This window comes from Gorilla gorilla, chromosome 1 (assembly GCF_029281585.2).
Source record: "Gorilla gorilla gorilla isolate KB3781 chromosome 1, NHGRI_mGorGor1-v2.1_pri, whole genome shotgun sequence".
Taxonomy (NCBI): Eukaryota; Metazoa; Chordata; class Mammalia; order Primates; family Hominidae; genus Gorilla; species Gorilla gorilla.
In genome coordinates this window covers 24,605,050-24,627,227 of record NC_073224.2, presented here as the reverse complement: position 1 = coordinate 24,627,227, position 22,178 = coordinate 24,605,050, and the positions used below count along the sequence as shown (strand labels likewise).

The 22,178-nt window shown below is 43.8% G+C and overlaps 1 protein-coding gene and 1 pseudogene across 2 annotated transcripts in view; both read left to right on the top strand.

Annotated features, from left to right (window-relative positions):
- Positions 1-432: 432 nt before the first annotated feature.
- Positions 433-22,178, top strand: part of LYST (lysosomal trafficking regulator) — a 222,488-nt gene continuing 200,742 nt past the window's right edge. The window contains exon 1 of one of the 2 annotated variants that reach the window (XM_031001211.3): positions 433-954. The gene's annotated coding sequence lies outside the window, so the exon portion shown is untranslated. Of the gene's footprint in view, positions 955-17,139; positions 17,325-22,178 lie in introns of those variants that run through there. The other variant, XM_055372561.2, reaches the window with a different exon arrangement.
- Positions 20,731-20,780, top strand: LOC115932107 (uncharacterized; annotated as a pseudogene).

The window sequence follows — 22,178 nt, the reverse complement described above, 5'->3', positions numbered from 1 at the left end:
CAGCCTGGGCATTAAAAAATTAGCTGGGCATGGTGGCTCATGCCTGTAGTCCCAGCTACTTGGGAGGCTGATGCAGGAGGATCTCTTGAGCCCAGGAGGTCTAGGCTGCAGTGAGCCATGATTGTGCCACTGCATTCTGGCCTGGATGACAGAGCGAAACCTTGTCTCTGAAAAAAGAACTCAGATTTTGGGGTTTAGTTCTATGTCCTCCAAGGACTGCAGACTTCTCAAACCAAGAGTAATGATGGTCCTCACAAGGACAAACTTAGGTCCACCCTCTCTGCAGAAGAATCAGGGAATTATGACTCATAGGAGCCACCACAAAATCACTAACTGGAAATCCTTGCTGCAGCTACACTGCAAAAGAATCGGACTTGATTTGCCAAATTCCCCATGTGATACAAGCGTGGCCATCTGCCAAAGAGCCAGAGGGAGAGAGGGCCACTCGCCTTCCTGGTGACACAGAGATTTCCTAGCCCCGTTACCAAACGAAAAAGCAACGCAAGGGCTTCTAAGAAGCCATCCCAATGACCTTTTGGCTTTGAGAAGAGCAGTCCTCATACCAGAGTGTTTGGGGTTTTGGCCTCTTTCAGTGTATATTCATTCTTACATGGGAAAGTTGTATTCTGAGGTTTCTGTGGTGCATGAAGCTTTTGCCTTCACCATCTGTTCCCGTGTCTTCCTTGGGTGACATCAGAGTACAGCAGTATTTTCCCTTGCCATCTAATGGGGTTTGGGCTGTTTGACTCAACCGTGTGTGTTCCTCAATGCCAGGGGAATAATCCTACCCTAAGTCAGCTGAACAGAAGCCAGGATCTAACTGCAAACAAGAGACCCAGCTTGCTTAACAGCATGGAAGAGACCAGTTTTGTTGCAGCTACCTGGGAAGACGGTTGCTAATTAGCCTGCAACAAAGAGTTCCTTGCTCATCTAAAAGAGGCAATCACTGTTCAGGTAGGTTAAAGTGTTTCTGAGACTTTTCAGTGCCAGCCGAGAGCATGGGCAGCTTAGGAGGGCAGGCTGGGTGCAGACTGAGAGCTTTAAGTACCACCGAGAAAGGTGACTGGTGGATGAATTTCTGGCAGTGCTATTGCCTCCAGGAGCTGGCCCCTGCAGACTGCTTGCTCAGAGAGTGGCCAGGACTGTAGAGAAACCGCAGGGAAGAGTATTTGAGGAGGGAGAATACAGATACTTTTCTGGAGTGGGGTGAGCCAAAGACATTCATTGGAGAGATTCCAATCTGATTCTCGGGTGCCAGTAAAATTGAAATTATTTGTCTGGGTCATGGCGTAGTTATAAGGACTCACTCAATATATGTGTGCAGATGGACTCACGTGGGATGTTTTTACACAAGGCACATGAAACTGAACATCTCCAACATGGACTTATTCTTTCTCTCCTTCTCACTCCTCACTGCTAGCCCTCCCTAACCCTTCAGCCTCTGTTATATTTCTGATCTATGCTAAGGCTGTCTCACATCCTTAGCTTCCACTCACCACCTCTTGTAGGTTCCTACACACTCTTAACACCTTTCTCCATTTCCAATACCCTCAGCTGAGGCCCTCATCATCTTTCTCTTGGGCTATATTGCAAGAGTCTCCTCACCATTGTCTCTGCCTCTAGTCCCTTTCACCTCCATCCAATCCTCTCTTCAGGCAACTGCCCACATTCTCTTTCTGAAATGCAAGCTTGGGCATATATCCAGCTTAATGGACTCCAGTAGCTGCCCAGTACCTATGGAATAAAGTCCAAAGCTTCTGCATGGCACACAGGAGCTTTCAAGATCGGCTCCCTCTGCCATTGCAGCTTCATTGCCTGCAAGAGTCCAGGACTGTCATCACCTGGATTACCTGCTGTTCTCCTAATATGACCTTGGAATTGCCTCCTTACTTCCTATGCTATTCCCTCAGCCTGGAATATCTTTCTCTTGTCCTGCCTGCCAAACTCCTCCTCTTTTTTCAAGACAAAGCCACCTCCTTTGTGAAGCCTTCCCCATCCTCCTTCCTCCAGATCTGGGTTAAGTATTCTGCCTCCTATTTGTGTGTGTGTGTGTGTGTGTGTGAAGGAAAGAGAGTGTGTGTGTGTATGTGTGAGTGTGTGTGTTTAAATATACATAACATAAAATTTATCATCTTACCCATTTTTAAATGTACAGTTTAGTGGCATTAAGTACATTCACATTCTTGGGTAACCACCACCACTATCCATTTCCAGGACATTTTAAACTTCCCCAGCTGAAATTTTGTACCCATTAAACACTAACTCCTCATTTCCTTCTATCCCCCAGCTTCTGGCAACCACCATTCTATTTTCTGTCTATGCGAATTTGACTATTCTATATACATTATATATATAGGATTTGTCCTTTTATGAGAGGCTTTTTTCACTTAGCGTCATGCCTTCAAGATTCATCCATGTTGTAGCATGTGTCAGAATTTCTTTTCTTTTTAAGGTTGAATAATATTCCATTGCATATATATATATGTGTGTGTGTGTGTGTGTGTGTACGTGTATGTAAATATATATACACACACACAGTGATATATATAATAGATCACATTTTCTTTATTCATCTATCAATGGACACTTGCATTGCTTCCCCTTTGGCTTTTATGAATAATGCTGCTATGAACATGGGTGTACCAATATCTCTTTGAGATCCTGCCTTCACTCTTTGATATGTACCAGAAGTGGAATTGTTGGATGGTATGGTAATTCAAACCCCTATTATTTTTCCTCAAAGCCGATTGTGCATGTTAAATATGCATCTTCAATGTGGTAATGTAGCTATATACAGACTTCCAAGGAGTAATTTTAGGTAATTAAAGCACAGCAAAGACTCTGCAAAGAACATCTGACTCTTCCCTGTGGTAAAAGTATGTTTTCCACACAGAAGAACTTGCAAACCTGTTGAAACGTGACAGTGTGAATAACACTTGCAATCTAAAATTAAACTCTGGCAAAATACTTCTAAGGAGAAAATTCTTTTAAGATAACCAGTTGGTAAGTTTTGTAGTTACCACTTCGTTATGACCTGCTTAGGAATTTGGAGTTAGGAACCCCAGTTCCAGCCCTGCCCTGCATATCACGTACAGCAAGTCACTTAATTTCCTAGGCTGATTCTCCTGCTTCAGCCTCCTGAGTAGCTGGGATTACATGCGCCCTCCACCACGCCCGGCTAATTTTTTTATTTTTTGTAGAGACGGGATTTCACCATGTTGGTTAGGCTGGTCTTGAACTCCTGACCTCTGGCGATCCACCCACCTCAGCCTCCCAAAGTGCTGGGATTACAGGTGTGAGCCACCGTGCCCAGCCGCTAAATGGAATTCTTTAAAGGAAAAAATGCAGCAATACTTGTTCTTCCCATTTGTGTAAGAAAAATCTTTGAAGATGAAGTAGAATCCTAGGGACATTTAAGGGTGATAAGATAGGTTCTGGTGGGATTTTAAAACATCACAATTGAGGAGACAGTTTTCCATAAATAAGGAATAGGCACAGAGAAGGAAAGCCCTGAACCAAGAATAGAAAAAATACTCTTGGTAAAAACAGACAGTAAGTCCTACATGGTATGTATACATTCCATCTAGGCAGTATCAGTTATAGCATTAGAATAAATACCCTAACCCACTTCCCACGGTTCTTTCTGGTTTGCTGTACATATTAGGTGTGGCAAAGATGTGTTTAGTCACTGTTATGATGGTGTCAAATGATGACACTTTTACCGAGTAATAAATCAACACAGGATTCTTGACTTAGAATAACTGACCAATCAACTTACTTGTACATCTTACAACCTCCATTCTTACCATGCATGTTTTCAGAATGTCTATGCTATTGATTCTCCACAAGGGAAGGCAGTATAAGGCAAGCCTGCTGGGTTTTTTTCACATATATTGCTAAACTAATATTGAGTGAGATATAGTCTTCCTTCTTCTCTGAAATTGAGGAAGTGGTCAATACAAAAAGAAACATGTTTGAGACAATTATAGAATTCAGATGACCTAACCAATGACTTGTAAATACAAGACATAAAAGGTACAGTGCTATGCATGTAGTTGCCGATAACTCTAAGAAAAAACGAGACAAGAGTTCGCTCTTCTGAGAAACTTAGATCCATTCTCAGTCTGGGCATGGTGGCTCACACCTGTAATCCCAGCACTTTGGGAGGCTGAGGTGGGCAGATCACCTGAGGTCAGGAGTTCGAGATCACCCCGGCTAACATGGTGAAACCCCGTCTCTACTAAAAATACAGAAATTAGCTGGGCGTGGTGGCGCATGCCCATAATCCCAGCTACTTGGGAGGCTAAGGCAGGAGAATAACTTGGAACTGGGAGGCAGAGGTTGCAGTGAGCCAAAATTGTGCCACTGCACTCCAGTCTGGGCAACAGAGTGAGACTCCGTCTCAAAAAAAAAAAAAAAAAAAAAAAGAAAGAAAGAAAGGAAGTTAGATCCATTCTCAGAGCTTTCAGTTTATGGTTCCGTATTTCTCTGTTTTAGAATGCTCAGAAACAGCCTGAAAAGCTGAAAGGGAGTTAGTATGTAATAAAAGTGGCATTTCTAATTAGAGGGGAAAAGATGAGTATAATGAGTGGTGTTAAAGGAACAGACTATGTATCTGGAGTAAAATATTTTTCCCTGTTCTCTTTCCCTTCAAACAGTGTCCTCCACACATGTTGTCAGGTGTCTGGTTAGACAGCCAGTTAACACAGGTAGCACCTGGGGTGCCACTCAGCAGTTCTTGAGGTGAATATTGTTAGCAGGCGACCATTCCCGCCATATGCTCCCTGCTTTTGCAAAACCAGTCCCCAGTGGCCAAAGACTTGTCTTGCTTTCAGACATCTATTATATGCCTGCCTTCAACTGATCAGAATTCACCCCCATACCTGCAAATCTATTCTCCCCAGTGACAAATGCTCTAATATTATTTCTGTGTATTAACAGTCAGCCACAAGTGGGTAGGATACTCACCTCATAGTTGTCTTCAATATGTGAAGAATGGCTGGTAGTGGTGGTTCACACCTGTAGTCCCAGTGCTGTGGGAGGATTGCTTGAGCCCAGGGGTTTGAGGTTACAGTGAGCTATGATTGCACACAGAACTCCAGACAGGGCTATAGAACAAGATCCTGTCTCTTAAAAAATGTGTTACCTATTGGGTACAATGTTCAGTATTCAGGTGATGGGTACACTAACAGCCCAGACCTCACCACTACTCAATATATCCATGTAATACAATTGCACTTGCGCCTCTAAATCTGTAAAAAAAAAAAAAATTTAAATACTAATGTGTGAAGAACTGTGTTCATTAGATTGCCTGAGCCCAGCATGGTGGGTGGCAAGCATGGGTTAAAAGCCAGGTTTCCAACAATTAGCAAAGGCACAGCTGCCAGTAAATATGGTGTTGTCTGTATCCCATCAGGAAACCCTTGCTCTTCTATTAGACCTAATTATCAGTCAGCAGCTGAGTTCCAAAAATGGTGCTATGGGTTTGGCAGGAAACAAGTCAGGAGAGGTTATCCTGCTGGGTGAGAGGTCCTGTGATGGTGCTTTACAATACATTTCCTGGTCAGCTATTACTGTGATTTGGTGACCTCAAAATCTTGGCTGGTGCTTTTAGGTCTGGAGGAGGAACTTGGGCAGTGGGAACCACAATGGTGGAAGCAGGGCGGCCGTCATTATTTTTACTTCAGGTTGCTAGTATCTGACTATTAGGGAACATGTGTCCAAGGGGTGGAATCAGGGAGAGTGGGATAGAAGGGAGAGTATCTTCTTGAAATCACATAGAATTCAGGAGAAGCTGAGTTCAATGGCAGCTTGCACACTGGTCACAGAGTCCACCCGCAGAGCCAGAGTTGCTCTGCCACAAGCCACTCCCTCATCATTCAGGGTGGGAATGCAACTTGCCAAGACTGCCTCCTGGCCTGGAGTCCCCCTCCAGCTGAAGGCCGAGCTCACCTGCTCCAGGGATGTTGCCTTGGGGCTCTGCTGATTAAGCTACCCTACCTTGCCAACACGTGTGAAGTGACAGGATGATTTTTAAAACTATAAAGATCCAGAAGATTGCATTATTAAGTGGGCCCAGACATGTTTAAATGCATTGCATATTTGAGGCCCTTTCCAATTCACAAGGTGCTTTGATACAAATTATCTGAGTCAACTGTCTTCCTCAGTTAGATTTCTAGAATCTAGTAACACCCTGTTGCCCTGTCTTCTTGATATTATATTTCAGTGATTGGTTTTCCAACCTAATGTCTGCATTTGCTCCAATATCAATGTGTGTTTTAGATTTTTTTTTTTTTTTTTGGTGGCAGATATTGTCAGATACTTCCAAATAGATCATACATTTTATTTTCCATAAGATGACCCACCTGGGCTACATCTACACTGCTAAGCGATACAATTGTCTCAGAACTGTACCCATGGAATAGAAACGTTTAAAAAAGAAAGTTGACCGGCCGGGCGCGGTGGCTCACGCTTGTAATCCCAGCACTTTGGGAGGCCAAGGCGGGTGGATCACCTGAGGTTGGGAGTTCGAGACCAGCCTGACCAACATGGAGAAACCCCATGTCTACTAAAAATACAAAATTAGCCGGATGTGGTGGTGCATGCCTGTAATCCCAGCTACTCGGGAGGCTGAGGCAGGAGAATTGCTTGAACCCGGGAGGCGGAGGTTGCAGTGAGGGAGATCGTGTCATTGCACTCCAGCCTGGGCGACAAGAGCAAAACCCCGTCTCCAAAAACAACAACAAAGTTGACCATAAGTGAACTGTTTACAAAATGAATTCTGTGTTCCCATGATTCCTATATTTCCTCCTCTGATGTCAGCACAATCTGGGCAGGGAGAAGGATTTTTCTTCCATCAGAGGCTCCAGCAAACACCTGGTAGAGTGAGTGACCTCTCTCTGTCATGGCTGGTGTGTGGTGCCGGCCCCTCTGGATAGCGGGACAGGGCCGGCCATTCTCTTTTCTCTGGTACAACCACCCGGTTATATGGATAGCATGTCAGTGCTGACTTCAACCAGGGATCCCACAGACATTTTAGGGAAAACAAGCCTTTCTGTTTTAAATCTCAGATGCTTTTGTCCAGGACTGGACATAGAAATATCTAGAAAACAGGTAAGGAGCAAATCTGGATGCCAGACCCTCTGCTGTGCTTACAGTCACCTGTTCCATTCTGCAACCCAACTTTTGTTACCAGATAAGCTTTTGTACCTGGGAAGGTCTGAATGAGAGCTCTTCAGTCACTCATCTGAACCAATGCCTGGGGCTGCCCCACCAGGACCCGTATAACTCGTACCATCTAAATTCTAGTCATAAACATAGCTTACGCTTAAAGTGGACCATGCTGCACTAATATTCAGTTCTGATTCCAAATATATGACAGGACTGTGCCTCTCAAATTAGCTTATGTAGTGAGCTGGGCAAATGATTATGTCATTTTTACAAGTTTAGTTTCTCTTTGCAGAAAACAGAACTTTACTAACAAACAGGATGTCACATCATAGGGCACATAGATGTCAAATATTCCGATCTGCCAGGAACAAAAAACCAGAATTTAAATAAAATCTCCCCAAGTATGATAATAAGCTCTAGCAACTGTCAGCCATGTGGCTACAGATCATAGAGAATTCATTCAACTATTTGTATTCTTCTGTGTCATCAGCTTCCTCGTTTATCCAAAAAATTAATTGAGCAACTACTATCTTGGGTACTTGGGAACACAAAAAGTCAAAATGCAGTTCCCACAACTTAATAAACTCAAAGTGTATTTGAGAAGACAAACCATTTTTTTTAAAGAAAATAACAATAGAAATACTGTGGGAAGCAGGAGAGGGAGGGAAAACTATATTGGATTGTGTTTTGTTTTTTTGGCCATGTGGGATGTTCTTTCCCTTTTAGCAGATAAAAAAGAAAATGTATTTTCTTTTTTTCTTGAGAGAGTCCCACTCTGTCACCCAGGATGGAGTGCGGTGACATGATCTCGGCTCACTGCAACCTCTCCCTCCCAGATTCAAGTGATCCTCTCACCTCAGCCTCCTGAGTAGCTGGGACTATAGGAGCTGCCACCATGCCTGGCTAATTTTTGTATTTTCAGTAGAGATGGGGTTTCACCATGTTGGCCAGGCTGGTCTCGAACTACTGGGTGGTTCTAGTGAACCACCTGCCTCAGCCTCCCAAAGTGCTGGGATTACAACCACAAGTCACTATGCCCGGCCAAGAAAAAGCATATTTTAATTTAAATCTTAACTCATAAATAGGGAAAGATCATGCCTTTAGTACATTCAATGCAGTTTGTTTGTTTTTGTTTGTTTGTTTGTTCATTTGTTTGAAACAGAGTCTCGCTCTGTCACCCAGGCTTGAGTACCATACCTCACTGCAAGCCTCAAACTCCTGGGCTCAAGCCATCCTCCTGCCTCAGCCTTCCAAGTAGCTGGGACCACAGGCGTGTGTCACCATGCCTGGCTAATTTTTTACTTTCGTAGAGACAGGGTCTCGCCATGTTGCCCAGGCTGTAGCACAGTTCTTATGCAGGTGTAGGATGAAGACTAATTTAGACAACCAAGCAGTTGTGTGGGGCAGGACTCCTTCCATCAGCATGATGTAGCTGCCCCCTGGCTTAGGGTAAATTTTTATCCTTTGGTGTCTGGTCCTTATTAAAACAGACTCTCCACCAGCCACTCTGGAGAGTCAGAATATTGTGTTATTATAGTTATGAAATGTTTAATCAGCATCCCTGTAATTGCCACACAATAGCCCCAAGATATTTGTCCCAGGATATTTAACATGTGCTTTGAGGTTTTTCAATAAGTGATTGGACATTGTAAGCAACACGGAACATGCCTTAGTTAAAAATGAAAGGAGGAAATAAGGAATAGTGATCTATGCAGCTACAGTGGGAGCAGAAGGAAAACACAAATCATCTTCCTCCACCCTCCTGCCTGCCTTCCCAGCATCATTCTCAGCCTCCCTGAATTGTGGCATTGACGCTTTCACTTTGGAAAAGATCTTCAAACCACCGTGATCTTTCCCACCAGTCTTTACACCCACTGTTCCCTCTATTCTAGGAATGGAGGGAACAAAATATACTTTAATGTACATATAAATCACCCAGGGATCGTGTTAAAATGCTAAGCCTGACTCAGTAAGTCTGGGGCATGGCCTGAGATTCTGCATTTCTCTCAAGCTCCCAGGTAATGCTGATGCTGCTGGTTGGAGGAGGAGCCTGGGCTTGCAACACCCTTTGCTGTCCGTCCTAGCTCAGCTGTCAGTTGTTTCTGGACACACGGATTTTATGCACACACATCTATGCACATACACGCCCATACAAATAACAACCATATCAACAACACCAACAAAACAACAAACCCTTTCAGGGACCAATCAAATTTCCAACTCTTTATTGTCAACTGATTGGTCCAGAAAGGCTATTTGAGACATCCAAACTGTTATTTCTGTATCATAAAAGGAAGATTATTTAAATTCTCCAAAAGTAGGAAGGGCTTAGTTTCAGAATAAATGACAGTCCTTTGGATAAAATTAGCTTTATGAAAAAAATGTTTTCTGCATTACTCTTATTTTAAAAAATTTATCTTAGACTGGAGTTGCTTAAAACATTAGGAAAAACTGGCCTGCTCAAAGCCTGCTGAGTGTTTAAGTCTCAAGTTTAGAGGCTGCCTTTCCAAAAAGCTTTTTATGATCCCAGGATGGGGGTTGGGTGTCCCTCCACGCTGCTCCAGAGAATCCTACGCACAATGTTGCCATAACCTTCATCTCCCTCGACTATAATTGCTTGTTTACTTGTCTGGAGTCCAAGCAGACCCAGAATGTCTTTCATTCCAAAGCCTTGAACATTGCAAGTATACAGAAAATACCCAATAACTGAATGAAGGTCTGAAATAACAGATCAATCCTGCAATCTTACTACTGTAGTGGATTCTGTGTGTGGGGCTAGGTAGAGTTGGAGACATTTTTTTGAAATGGTGCAAAATTGTGGTGTTTATAGAATGGTAAACTGTAAATATTCAGAATCTTTTTATGTAGTACCATTTTTCAAGGAGGCAGCGAAACACACATATATATTTTTACCTGTTCCTTACCTTGACCCTGAGTCACCCTTTTCAACTGTTGCTTTGAAGTGGTCAAGTGTTATTTTATTCTATGCATCTGCTGAGAACTTATATTATTTGTGTTTTTCTATTTCCTTCTGAGTGAGGGACCATGAGTTTTAGCGAGCCCTTGTAATTTTTAATCTGCTCAGATAACCTGGGCTCTTGGCTTTATAAACAGGAATGAATAGGAAACCTGTATTTCAAATGACAATGTTTCTTAATTTCCTTGTACTTCTTAGCCTGTCTATTGTGTAGGACAGATTTAGTTTGCTCTTCCAAAATAAACAGCTAGTGTGGTTTCAGGTGAAAGTTAATCGGAAATTTGTAGACCGCAGGAATATATTAGGAATTAAGATAGACAAATATTGGCTGTCAAAATAAGTAATGCCAAGTAAATCACCTGGCTAAGAATTATGCTCAATAATAGACCCAAATCTCTCTTTTTTCAATGATAGTGGTGGTGATAGTAATAATAATGCAATAATAACCACAACTCTGTGTGTTTGTGTGTGTGTCTACTAAAACACCTGTGGGCATGTCTGTCAATTACTAATGATTATCTCTAGGGTGAGATCATGGAATACTTCCATTTCCTACATTGTATATTGTGTATTTGTCTAGTGTTTGAGTTTATTACTATAGCATATATTTTCTGTTGTAAGCAGAAAAACAGGACAGAATTGTTAAATGGAAAAAAAAAACTTGTATGAGAATTAATGACACTGTTGCCCACAAGTACAGTCTTTTCTACATATGAAAGCAGAACACTATGACACGTTCAGCCTGAGGTTTCCACAGGAGAGGGGAAATTTCAGTTGTTTTTAACACTTTTAGTTGGTTGGAAAGGTCATCTCAAGGAAATAGTTTCTGATGTTTATGTCAGGACTCAACACAATATCATAAAGTTTGGTGCCTTGGCATGCTGAGTACCTTGAACAAACTGCAGGAAACCAAGAGAGCCTCAGAAGCAAGATCTGTTTCACCTTCTCTTGCCCTCCTTTCTGCTGCTTCTCTTTCTCTTTCAAGATAGGCCGTGGAAACTCTAAGGCAAGCCATAGAAAGTAGAATTCCTCTACCACAAAGCAAGTCATAAACCTGGAAATATTATTCTTTTTCTTCCCAACTTTCTTTTTGCTTTTTGAGACAGAGTCTCACTCTGTCACCCAGGCTGGAGTGCGGTGGTGGGATCTCGGCTCACTGCAACCTCCACCTCCCAGGTTCAAGCGATTCTCCTGCCTAAGCCTCCTGAGTAGCTGGGACTGCAGGCATGCACCACCACACCCGGCTGATTTTTTGTATTTTTAGTAGAGATGGGGTTTCACCATGTTGGCCAGGCTGGTCTCAAACTCCTGAACTCAAGTGAACTGCCCACCTCTCAAAGAGCTGGGATTACAGGTATGAGCCACTCTTTCTGCCCAACTTTCTGAATAGAAGCTGGCCATAAAAAAATTCTCTGACCTCCCCTGTTGGATGATTCAAGGTCATAAGACCTTCATTCCAGAGGCATCCTGCCCTGTATCCGGGAAGAAGGAATGCTGCACACAGATGCCGAGAAGAATCGGAACAGACAGGCATTGCTGGATCCCCCCTCGGTCTATTACCACAAGATCAAACTCTTTTGTCCAGTCACATTTCTACAGTGCTGTCCATTCTTCATTGAATCTAAGCAGAAAAATGGGCAGTTTTCCCTGGGTCTTCAGGTCTTCATTTCTGAAGTCTTCCATGTTACATAAAACTTTTTTTTTTTTTTTTTTTTTTTTTTTGAGACAGACTGTCACTCCGTCGCCTGGGCTGGAGTGCAGTGGTGCTATCTTGGCTCACTGCAATCTCCGTCTCCCAGGTTCAAGCAATTCTCCTGCTTCAGCCTCCTGAGTAGCTGAGACTACATGCATGTGCCACTATGCCTGGCTAGTTTTTGTATTTTTAGTAGAGACTGGGTTTCGCCACATTGGCCAGGCTGGTCACGAACTCCTGACTTCCGGTGATCCACCCGCCTCAGCCTCCCAAAGTGCTGGGATTACAGGTGTGAACCACTGTGCTTGGCCCCATGTTACGTAAAACTCTGATTAAATAAATTTGTATATTTTTTCCTGTTAATCTGTCTTTGTTTTATTTCAGAGCCAGCCAGGAACCCTGGGAGGGTTGAGGAAACATTTCCTCCCCGACATGTAGAAATCTTTTAATGCAAGGACATGAGAGTTTTTGAGTAAAGTATAGATACTGTCACCGGAAAAGGGATCTTGTCCCAGACCCTGAGAGCAGATTCTTGGATCTTGCACAGGAAAGAATTCAGGGCGAGCTGCAGAGTATAGTGAAGTTAAGATAGTTTATTAGAGACTACTCAATTACAGAGTAAGGTGTCCTTAGAAAGCAAAAGGAAGAACTCACTACCTTAAACGTAGTGCTTGCTTCTATAGGTTGTTAAGAATAGTGTACTTTATTACAAAGACTTGTGATCAGCTTGTGACATGCTATTAGTATTATTTTCCTATGTTACTATTGATTTCAGCAAGAATTAATGAGTATATTATATTATCTTTAAAGCAAAACCTAGTCTTAAACTAAGAATGCTTTTTGTTCTTAAAGTACTAGGACATTTCCATAAATTCTGGGTCTTTAATTAGTTATTAGCATCATTAACTCATTCCCTCAACCATAAATGTCTTGTGACCAACAGTGCCCAACCCCTTGGGAATGTAACACAGCAGGTTTGCTTTTATCCGGCCTTTATTCAAGATGGAGTCGCTCTAGTTAGGACGCCTCTGACAATACTTTTGGGGATTTCAAATGCTGTTGGTGATTTAGTAGAGAAAATTACATGAAAGAATCATACTAAAACCAAGTCTGATAACTTTTGCAAAATGAAATGGATGTTGGTAACAACTTAATGAAGACATTAATTCTGAATTGACCTCTTCAATAAAGTTTCAAGGTGGCTACCAAGACGCACAATTTTAAAAGATGTATATGCATCCTAATAAGGTAAAGCACTTCAAAATTAAAGTGACACTCAAAATTAAATTGATGCAGGTCTTTAGTCAAATGCATAATTTTATTCATCTGTATAATTTTGACCTTCTTGCTATTGCTGAAATTGCAGTCTTGTATTCCTCTACCACTTCACAAATCCATTTCTGTTCCCATGCATTGTAGTAGGCATTAAGATTGTCCAGCTCCAAAATTATGGTCAACTTACTGTTTGGATATTTATTTGAATTTTCAACAAAATTTTCTTAATTTAACTATTTATCCAAATATTTACTGAGTGCCTACTAAGTGCCAGGCACTGTTCTGGTCCTTGGGATACATCAGAAATAGAACAAAGATTGTGGCCCTTGTGGAGCCCATAGTCTACACAGGGGTGACAATGAAAATAAACATAAGAAATAGACAAATTATGTAGTATGTTAGAAGCTGATGGGTGCTATGAAAGAGATGATGTTTAGAGTTACAGGTTACACTGTGATAAAAGGAACACTTCAGCCAAATTAAATTTAAAGTTTAATTGAGCACAGAACGATTCGTGAATCAGGCAGCCTTTTGAGCCAAGGTAGGCTCAGAGACTCCCGCGCAGCCACACGGTGGGAGATTTATGGACAGAAAAAGGAAAGTGACATACAGAAAATGGAAGTGAGGTACAGAAACAACTGGGTTGGTTGCAGCTCAGCGTTTGCTTTATTAGAACACAGTTCAAACCGTTGGCTACATTTGATTGGCCAAAACTCAGGGATTGACACAGGTGTGGGCAACGGCCTGTTTACACCTTCATTTGTTATAGCTCATGATGTACAGAAAAACCTTTAAGCTGAACTTAAAATATGCAAGGAGGCAGCTTTAGGCTAAACTTGATTTAACAACTGTGTCAACTCTCACCAATGCCACCCACCTCCCCACACCCCCCAAGAAGGGACAGAGAACATACGTGTTTTTTAATACTATTGTTTTAGGGAACATTTGTGAGATGAGGTCCATTCATGTGTGGGGTCCAGGGCAGAGGCCCCTCTTGCCTAGTTTAAGGGCAGTATTGAGGGTAGACCTCGTTGAGAGGTGAAATTTGAGCAAAGACATGGAGGAGATAAAGGAGTTAACAACTGCAGCCATGTGGAGAAAACAAATTTCAAGCAGAGGGGCCGGCCAGTCAGCGCAAAGCCCTTGAAGCAGGACTGTATCTGGCATGTTTGGTAAACAGTAAAGAAGCAGGTATGTAGGTAGTGATGGGAGAGGAGAAAGAGACGAAGTTATGAGGAGCCAGATGGTGTAGAGCTCTGTAGGCCAATTGTAAGGACTTTGGCTTTTATCTGAGAGAAGTGGAGAGCCAGTGCAGATTTCTGAGCAGAGATGTGACATGATTTGATTTATATATCCATTTAGTCACAAATAACTTTTAAAGGTGTTTTGGAGAATAATTAAATGTGAAATTATGCACATTTACATTGACTGTGTTGTTTTAAGCTGGGATGTTACAATCTCATTGAAGATTATAATTCTGGAGTCAAATTAGCTGAAGACCTTCCTGCTTAAAAAGTTTTCCAGCATGTGATACATGCGTAAGTAAAGCTTTTTTTTTTATTATTTTTTTTGAGACGGAGTCTCGCTCTTTCACCCGGGCCAGACTGCAGTGGCGCTATCTCAGCTCACTGCAAGCTCCGCCTCCCGGGTTCACGCTATTCTCCTGCCTCAGCCTCTCGATTAGCTGAGACTACAGGCGTCCGCCACCGCGCCCGGCTAATTTTTTGTATTTTTAGTAGAGACGGGGTTTCACCGTGTTAGCCAGGATGGTCTCCATCTCCTGACCTCGTGATCTGCCAGCCTCGGCCTCCCAAAGTGCTGGGATTACAGGCGTGAGCCACTGCGCCCGGCCAAGTAGAGCTTTCTTCTATATACCTATTATTTTACTTTCTTCTTCTTTTTCATGTTCTTCACTACATATTTTGTGTGTGTTCCTAGGAAATCTTTTAAACTAAGTTTTATTTGATATGTGTATTTAGTATCGATGTTCTAAGATACTATTGAATAAAATACATGCTGCAGTAGCTTAGTTAAAATACTGGAACAGAGGCCAGGCGCGGTGTCTCATGCCTGTAATCCCAGCACTTTGGGAGGTAGAGGTGGGTGGATCACCTGAGGTCAGGAGTTCGAGACCAGCCTGACCAACATGATGAAACTCTGTCTCTACTAAAAATACAAAATTAGCCGGGCATGGTAGCACATTCCTGTAATCCCAGCTACTTGGGAGGCTGAGGCAGGAGAATCAATTGAACCCGGGAGGCGGAGGTTGCAGTGAGCCAAGACTGTGCCACTGCACTCCAGTCAGGGAAAAAGAGTGAAGCTCCATCTTGAAAATAAAATAAAATAAAATAAAATAAAAAACACTGGTACCAAAAAAATAATAGTCACAAATGACATTACTTTGTGCCTTTTACAAACAAATAATACTTTGAGGGCCAATTGTATACCATTATCATCTAAAGTCTGTCTCATTTTCTTTGCTTTAATGAAATGATAATCTATTATTTTCTACTCAAGGTTAACAGAAACTGGCTTGTTACTTAATATTTCTTTGACTTCTTTTTTCCATTAAAAAAGGGGGGTGTTTTTAAGATTAGTGGGTGAAAGTTGATGTATAAATAAGAGTAGACACAGCTTTAGGTAAAATGACGAAACAGGTTAAGTTTGGCTTCCTCTTTTTGTTTCAGTTCAGGCACATGCACCTAGCACAATACTTAGCGCATTGTAGGTGCTCATTATATACTGCTTAAATGAGCGAAAAGTTCCCTGAGACATTTATTTCCTGCACTTGTTAGGGTTCAGTGAGCCGATATCCCGCCACTGCCCTCCAACCTGGGCGACAGAGCGAGAATCTGTCTCAAAAAAAAAAAAAAGATAAAAAATAAAAATAAAAGACTACCTGCCAGAGGAAGTGGGCAATCTTCGCCTAAAGATATGAACTGCTAATGGTTAAACATCAGACGTCAGAGAAGACATATTTTAAAGTGGGGAATTTTCCCCAAGAGCACCCTCTAAACCACATCAGTGGGCAACTTAACGCACTTTGCTTGTCATTGGGTTAGATGGGAGTTTGAGGAATTGGGAGTAACATTTGGTATATAGGCTTGGGACATAATATCCTGAATTATTTCTATTTCATAATTCCTGTGCAAAAAATTATGGGAGTTGTTGATTCTACAGCAATTCCTGTCAATTTGTAGATTATCTGCTTATTAATAGTTTGTATTGTTTGGCAGAACTTGAAAACTACCGAACGATTACAGTTCAGGCTTTTTCCCAGTACCTCTGGCGTTGCTGTCTCAGTGACTAGGAGGTGAGGAGGGTGGCCCTTGAAATGCCAAACTGCCTACCGCAGCAGTCTGCCAGCAGCGTGCTGGGCCCAGAGCCGGGGATGCAGCCAAAACATCCTGGATTTTACCGACAGCTCCCACCCTCTGGAGGGACTGGTCTATTAGGGCATATGACACTGACAGTGCGCACTGTATACAAACCGTGTTTGAACAGGAGTCGGTTGGAAAATACACCACTGCACTGAATTACTTCTGCAGTGGCTTTGCAAAGCTCTTTTTGTTTCTTGAAAGAAGCCGACGGTAACCATTACAATATGGCTTTTTCCAGGTCCCAGAGGAAGGCTAGGGGTGCCTTGTGGGTAACCCTTTCTCCCTCTCCTGACTCCTTCCCGTTATTTCTTCTATCTTCATCCTCTAGACCTACACAATGGGACAGGTTGACAGTCTGTGTTGAATGGAAGAGGCGGACGATGCGCTTTTGTTTGGTGCTTCTCAAACGGTGCTCGCACTCCCCAGGGTCTGACGCAGCCCACTACGCAGAGCCCTGGGAGGAGGTGCGGACCCAGGGTACGACCCCCGACAGCTGAGAAACCCAGACCGGGCCCCGGCCGCAGCCCCGCGGGTCGGCCCGCCCCCCTGCCTTCCCTATTGGCTCGACAGTTCCACGCGTCACGCCTGCGACGCCGGCGCTGCCCTCCCAGAGGAGGCGGGGCTTACACGCGCGAGGCGGAGCCAAGAGCGCACGCGCAGACGAGCGGGTCTGGGTCCGGACGAGGGGAGGGAGGGGGTGGTGTTCTCGGTTTCCTGGGTTACCTGGGCGGGCGGGGGTGGGGAGTGCGCGGCGGCGGCGGCAGCGGCGTCGGCTCGGGGTTCTCCGGGAGAGGGGGAGTGCGCGGCGGCCGCAGCTGCCACAAACCAGGTAAAGGCGGCCGCCGGGCGCCGACGCTGCCGGCAGAAGGTTCCGGGTCCCGGCCCCTCTGCGTGGCCTGGAGGGGAGGCGGTTTGGGGCTGGTGGCAGTCAGCCTGGGTTGAGGGCCGGGGCCGCCGGGCTGAGGGCGCGAGGGCGCGAGGGCACTCGGCCTGACGCGCCAGCTCGGGGCGTCCTCTCTGGCTTCTGGGCTCTGGGACTTCTCGCGGCGCCGGGCCGCCTTTGACAGCCGCCGAGCCGCGGGCGGGAGCTCGGCTGGGCCCCTCTGGGCCATTGCAGCGGCCACTGGGCACTAACTTTATTTCGCAGCGCGCGGGGGGCGAGGTCGAGCAGGCTGACGGCAGTGTGTTGCCACCTTTATTTTATTTTTTGATCCTGTGCCGCTGCACTACTCAGCCCAGCTGGGCCCAAGCTGTCAGGTTGACGATGGGAGTTGACGGTTTCCGCGCCACCACCCAGCCGGTCACTCCCCGCGCTGTTGCCCTGCGGCGCTCGCCCACCTGTCACCTACACCGTGCGCCTCGGTCCGCTCTTTCCTCCTGTCCGTGACACCCTTTGACTGGGCGAGAGCCTCTCTTTCCAGGGGATCCCCTGAGACATCTGCCGTCTGTCTCCGGTATCACTGGAGCCTGACTGAGATGCCCCTTCGCTTCTGATGGGTTAAATAAGCTGGGAAATTACCCGAGAAGACCCCGGTACCACAGTGTAAAGCCCAGCGAAGGGGTTGCTTAATGGTCCAGGGGATACAGAGGCTTTAAGAAACGTTTCCTTAACGCTAATTCTTATCTGGTTAAACAAAACGTAACAAAACATCCCCGAGCCGCTCAGCAGACCATACACACCCAGCGACGGCACTTGATAGTTAATGGGGTTTGTTTTAAGCAGATAGAAAATTTTAAGGGAGTCGAATCTCGTGTTGAATGCGTTCGTGTTGAATTTGGGCCAGTGTTTCCTTGAAGATCAAATGCAGGTTGCATTTTCCTATTGTTTGTTTAACAGATTGATAGGACAAACAGAATTAGACTTTTCTTCCTGATGATTCTTGGCTCTTCTGCGCTATTATTTTAAAATTCCACGCCTAGATTCCCTATGCTAATAAAGATGTTGACTTTAAGCTTTCAATTTATAGATGTAGTTGATTAATATGGGGTATCTGTTTTAAAGAGCTTTGTTAAGTAGCCAACAACTCTTTTTCTGATAGCTCTTTGCTGTCATCCATATTGTTACTACAAAGATTGGAGAATTTGGAGAAGAGAGGGCATAAGGAAAAATGAATTGCTGTAATTTACATGAAAATACTTCACAAACTATATAGTTATATATATGTATTTAGTAAATATTTATTGAGCACCTACTGCGTGTCCGATACTTTTCTAAGAAAACATAAATATCTGCTCCTTCATGGAGCTTATATTCTAGTGGGGACCTCAGATAATAAACAAATAAAATATGTGCTGTGTCAGATGGTGTTAAGTACTACAGAGAAAAAGCAGGGAAGAGGGAGGGCAGGGAAGAGGGAGGGCAGGGAACCGGGAGAGGTTTGCAATTTTAACTAGAGGCAGCCAGGGAAAGCTTCCTAGAAAAGATATCATTTGAGCCAAGACCAGAAGTAAGTGAGGGGTAATCCGTGTACCTCTCTGAGGGAAGGATGTGCTAGCAGAGAGGAAGGCAGAAGGGCTTGCAGAAGCCCTCTGTGCTGGGCATGTTTGAGGACAGCAGAGAGGCTGATTTGGCTGTGGTGGAAAAAGCAAAGAGGAGTAGAAATAAAGTCAAAGAGGTTAGTGTGGTGGGAGATTAGACTGTATAAGGCCTTGTAGGCCCTTTTAAGGACTTGAGTTTCTACTCTCAGTGGAAAGGGGAGTCCACTCTTTGAGTAAAGAACCTTACCTTTTATTTTTAGTTTTGAGTCAGGATCTCACTTTGTCTCCCAGGCTGGAGTGCAGTGGCACGATCACAACCTACTGCAGCCTCGACTTCCCAGGCTCAGGTGATCCTCTCACCTCAGCCTCTGAAGTAATTGGGACTTCAGGCACACATCACCCACCATGCCTGGCTAATTTTTTGTAAAGATGGGGTTTCGCCATGTTGCCCAGGCTGGTCTCAAACTCTTGGGCTAAAGCGATCCATCCACCTTGGCGTGTCAACATTCTGCGATTGTAGGCATGAGCCACTGCGCTCGGCCCCAGGCTTGCCTTTTAAAAATGATCATTCTGGGCGCTGGATGGAGAATAGACTGTTGTCGGGGAAGGGTTGAGCAGGAGCAGAAGCTGGGATACCAATCCGGAACTGTTGCCCTAATCCAGGCCAGAGATAATGTAGCTTGGACCAGAGTGGAATTGGTGGAGGTGGTGAGAGGTCATTGATTTCAGGATAAATTGAGGGTAGAGATGTAAAAGACACCAAAATTTAGTTCCGAACAAGTAGAAAGATGGGGTACTTGTTTACTGAGATTAGGTTTATGAGAGGAGTAGGTTTGGTGGGGAGAAGGGTGGGAGTTGGTTAGAAGACAATAAAATTAGACATTCACGTTTTTAAAGAAAAAAATTATTCAATGATACTTGTTTAAGAATGGTAAGTAAGACTTTATTCAGAACCGTCTCAATAGGTATAGAGACCTCTGCAGTGGGGCCCTGCAGTAGGGGAGGGAGACTGGGCTCAACTCCGAATACAGCACGAGAAAATGGGAATTTATAGCCAAGCAGCAGTGTGGGGATTGTGGATGGAAAATTGCTAAAAGGAAACATCAGGGATAAGGGGGATTCTGGCTAAGCCGACCTAACAGGATTCTTGCTGAAGACAGGCCAGGGCGATCAGACATTACCTGGGGAATGGTGGAGGATGAGGAACCTGATCAGATATTTAGGATGATTAGATATCCAGGATGTTATGCTAAACAGACTTAGCAGGGTTCTTTGCTAATACTGGATTTTACAAGGAAGTGCACAGATGGGCCTCACAGAAAATTCAAAAGCCTGAGTAAGTTTGGCCAAGCAAAGAATTTTTGTCAAAGCTGAGATTATTAGTAGTAAACACAAGTGACTTTGTTGTGAAGACACTTTTTACGTTACCTTGACTATACCAGGGGGTTAAAAATTTCACCCATAAACTGCCAACTTTGATTTCATGATTATTTTCTTCTTAATTCTTTTGGACCAACCTAGTCATTCTTTTCCCAATTGTAGTTTTATTTTTGTTTGATTGCACTCACATAGTGTGTTTGTTAGCTTCAGTTGTAGAGAGAGCCATATAGTCCGGAATTTCAGAGTACCTTTTTGGTCTGTTGCTGTATTTAACTTGAACACCTTCATCTGATTAATCTTTTCATGAATTATCTTGTTGCCGGCTTAAGTTCAACCTTTTTTTTTTTTTTTTTTAGACAGAGTCATTCTCTGGTTTCTCTTCAAATTGTATAAATCTTTCGCCTTTTACTAAAGATTTCCGTGGAGACAGAGTCTCGCTCTGTCACCCAGGCTGGAGTGTAGAGGCGAGATCTTGGTTCACTGCAACCTCCACCTCCCAGGTTCAGCCAATTCTCCTGCCTCAGCCTCCAGAGTAGCTGGGACTACAGGTGTGTGCCACCACGCCCGGCTAATTTTTTGTGTTTTTAGCAGAGATGGGGTTTCACTGTGTTAGCCTGGATGATCTCAATTTCCTGACCTCGTCATCTGCCCTCCTCGGCCCCCAACTGTGCCTGGATTACAGGCGTGAGCCACCGTGCTGGGCCAAGTTCAAGATTTTTTTTAAGCCCTAAAATGTTATCAAGTGTGGCTTTACTTGGCCATTTGCAAAATTACAAAGGAAATGACTCATTTTTAATACTTTGTAATGTCAAAAGACAAAATTACAACAAATTTAGCTTAAAGATCTTACTTCACCTTTGCCATTGTAGAATCAGGCAACACCTCATTTTATAAAATAGAACAAGTGTTCTCATGAGCCGAGCAGAAGTGGTTGGTTTTATGGTAGTCTCACTTTCTCTTGAAGGGATGTGTGTGTGTGTGTGTGTGTGTTTGTTTGTTTTGAGATGGAGACTTGCTGTGTTGCCCAGGCCAGAGTGCAGTGGGGTGATCTCAGCTTACTGCAAACTCCGGCTCCTAGGTTCAAGCGATTCTCCTGCCTCAGCCTCCTGAGTAGCTGGGACTACAGATGCCTGCCACCATGCCTGGCTAATTTTTGTAATTTTAGTAGAGATGGGGTTTCACCGTGTTGCCCAGGCTGGTCTCGAACTCCTGACCTCAAGTGATCTGCCCATCTTGGCCTCTCCCAAAGTGCTGGGATTACAGGCATGAGCCACCGCACCTGGCCTTGGGGAGATATGTTCTAAGATCCCCAGTGGAAGCCTGAAATGGTGGATAGTACTGAATCATATATACACTATAGAGCAGGATGAGATTTCATCATGCTACTCAGAACAGGGTGCAATTTGAAATTATGAATTATTTATGGAATTTTCCATTTAATATTTTCAGACCACAGTTGACCTCAGGTAACTGAAACCTTGGAAAATGAATCTGTGGATAAAGGGATACTACCGTATACACTGAAAAGGGGTGAGGAAAACAGAAACAGAAAAGAAAAAGCAAATTGGTCATTTAAAGTTACTTTTCTTATTAGGGTTAAAGCAGATGGGACTTCCTTATGTCAGTCATATCATATCATATCAACTGGCCTGTTTGGGATTTGACTACTAACTCTGTCTCTCCTGATTGCTTGGAAGGTCAGATAAACAACTTAGTTTTGGCTTGGTGAAGTGGAACTTCAGCATGAGTGACTCCATTTTGATTTGATCTGTTGTCCCTAGTGCAGGAGGAACTCAGTCTAAACCAGTGACCTCCTATAAATTTC